This window comes from Lathyrus oleraceus, chromosome 4, assembly GCF_024323335.1.
Source record: "Lathyrus oleraceus cultivar Zhongwan6 chromosome 4, CAAS_Psat_ZW6_1.0, whole genome shotgun sequence".
Lineage (NCBI taxonomy): Eukaryota > Viridiplantae > Streptophyta > Magnoliopsida > Fabales > Fabaceae > Lathyrus > Lathyrus oleraceus.
This window is the reverse complement of record NC_066582.1, coordinates 240,284,349-240,287,389: the sequence shown is the minus strand read 5'-3', so window position 1 is coordinate 240,287,389 and position 3,041 is coordinate 240,284,349. Positions and strand designations below refer to the sequence as shown.

The 3,041-nt window shown below is 34.5% G+C and overlaps 1 long non-coding RNA gene across 1 annotated transcript; it reads right to left on the bottom strand.

Moving 5' to 3' along the window:
• Nucleotides 1–435: 435 nt before the first annotated feature.
• LOC127074805 (uncharacterized) lies at nucleotides 436–2,754 on the bottom strand. Its single transcript, XR_007786116.1, has 2 exons — nucleotides 2,438–2,754; nucleotides 436–692 (listed from the first exon to the last, which is right to left on the bottom strand). It is a non-coding gene; the product is annotated as an uncharacterized LOC127074805 (long non-coding RNA).
• Nucleotides 2,755–3,041: the final 287 nt, after the last annotated feature.

Sequence of the window (3,041 nt, the reverse complement as noted above, 5' to 3'; positions counted from 1 at the left end):
TATGACCATTGAGGACCATTTGTTTTGGATTTGATGGCAAGGCCCTCTTGCTTGTTAGATCATGTGGTTTGTCTAGAGATCTTCTGATTGATGGAAACCCTAATTCATGCAAAAGGGCTATTTGGTCATTGTGGATGCATTATGCCTTTGTATTTGGAATCAATAGTTTGTTGATCATGGTTTGTGATTTTTTTATTCATGATCATTATTTCCATTCTTATAGTGCATTCACTGATTCATTGTGCATAGTTTGTATTCATGGTCCATTTATTTACTTTTAGAGTGTATTCATTGATTCATGGTCCTTTGGGTCAGGTTTCAGTGTTTTCATTCAACCCCATGGTTCATCCAAATCTCATGAATTAAAATTTGAAATTTGGGGGGAAATTCTTATTTGAAAATAAGGCTTTCTTTTTCATTGATTCAAAAAAAAACTTTTAATTCAAAATTGACCATTACATTCATATAAAACATTTTACATTATTCACACAAAAATTTACAAAAAAAATACAGATTTTGGTAAGGTTGACTTTTTAGTCAACTGTTGACAATTTGGTCAACTGTTGGTCAAAGTCAACACCACCTAATTTTAAAACCCTAGTTCCCATTTGTGATTCATCTTCATCACATCTTCATCCTTCATCTTGATGATTTCCACTTGCCTTGATCATGCCATTCTTGGTATTTGATTCCTTACAAAAGGCAAAAAACACAAAAGAGCCATGAGTCATTTGTTCACATACAAACCAAGGCAATGATATTCAACACATAACCATATACACAAGTGAAAGTCAAACCAATGTTCATTTTGCATATACATGACATATGAACCAAATCATGCATAAACACATAGGTGACTTAGCATAACATTCCCACATTTATACCACATAACATGCTCATTAACATTTCTTTCAATTCAAACTAATGGTTTAATTGCTTTCCTAATTATTCAAGCCATGCCAACAAAAGCAACAATCATAACACCATTTTCACTAACAGCATCAATTCTATACTTACTAGTTTCAAGATCTCATGTGCATGACTAGTTCCACTTGCAAACAGTTTTCCCCATATGCATAACTATGCTACCTTCACTAGTTACTAAGCATTAACACCAGCAGTCCCACAATCCTAAGATGTGCTAACTCAGTTCAATCCAAAAGCATGACAGAAGCATTTCAATTCATACAAAACCAGCAGCAACAAATCAGTCTATAACATTTAGCTAATTCACAGTTTAAACCATCAAGCATAACATCCATAGCAAATCAAATGACATTCAAATTTTTAAATTACTAAAGCCAATTGAACATAGCATCGCAAATTCTGCAAAACAGAATATTCACAACAAGAGTTTTAATCCCAATAGAATAAGACCTTTACTAATCAACCATATCAAATTTTCAAACATAAGCTAACTGATCACTAGCTTCTTCACAGAGCCATAACAGCAAAAGTCTAACCTTAACCAACTTAATTCATACTTAATGCATAATCTCTAACCAATCAACTAGTTTTACACTATTGCTAATCTTTACATCGTTCCTACACTAAAGAAGGAACTAACTTAACTACTTGATCCATGTTCATGGCTGCTTAATAGGTTTTTCTAACAGGGAAACATCACTAGCTAACCTCTAGCTTCAATTCAAACTAACTAATTCAATAACTCCAACTGTCCTAACAGAAAATGCAACTAACTAATAACCAATATTTATTGCTAACTGAAATCTAACATTGTGAACCCACTCTAACCTAATTTCACATGCTAACAGTTAACTAATTGAACTTAACACTAACATCCAAACTATAGCTATAATGCATAACAATTTGTAGCACATAACTACCATCAACCGATCTCAATTACTACTAAAACCAAGTGATTTGCAACTAACATTCACTAACAAGGAGAATAATTACTAACAAAAATTCAATACAGAAAATCAAGGCAATTACACTGCTAACCCTAACCTCTAACTAACTCGAACGGTACAAACTAATAGAGTTAGCAACTTCTAACTGTTTTGCACTAGACCTAATATAACAGAGTTTAATTATGTTAAGAGTCATCTCTATATAAACATCTTCATCACCAATTTCAGCGGGCTCCACTTTTTTTCATTTGCTCAATTCACCATTTTTTTCGTTTGCTCAATCACAAATCACTCTCAGAATCTCTCACTACACCCTCACAAAAGCTCCTTAGACATACTCCATTAAGGCTTCCACATTGAAGCTTCAATGGAGTAGAGCTCAACCTCATACTCTCATTCTGAATCATCATCATCTTTACACATACAACAAGATTCACGAATCCTCAATTTCAATCACTCTCATTCGTATCTCTCTCTCACACACGCGAGATCAACAAAAGAACGAAGAAGGAGAGTGGAGCAACTGAAGATTAAGCATAGCAAGGAAAAGAAGAGCTTATTACCTGATTCGAAGCCTTCCTGATTCGTCTTCTTCAATCCAGCATATCGCTGGAATAAGCCTCCATTTCGGAGGTATTTATTCTTCTACTAGAAGCCTCGATTAGGAGGATTGGCTGATATTTAGGACAAATTAACTCTATAATTAGGTATAGATCGAAGAAATGGTGATGATACGACCTCCCCCGCCGTCGGAGGATATGCCGGCACGGCGGAGACGGAGGGAGATCAATGAAGCTTGGAAAGACGTTGTCTTTTGAATTGAATGACCTAAACTTTCTTGAGCACGTGTATGAGTTTCCCTTGGGCCTCAGGCCCAGTCCATTGGATATTCACACCCCCTTGCAGCGAACTGAATCAATATTGGGCCATCTTATGGGCCTGCGCATGCATTTCCTTAGCAGACCCTAGTTCTGCTTGGTCCACCCCCTACCCTTTTCTATTTTCTTTTTCTCTTATTTGTTTATTATTTTAATTTTTGTTTACTTGTTTTTATTAGAATAAATACACTTTGTATGCATATTTTAGAAATATTATGATATAGTTTTTTTTATATTTTTTTAATATTTTTTTTGTGATTTAATTCTTTCATGACATTAAACATTTAAA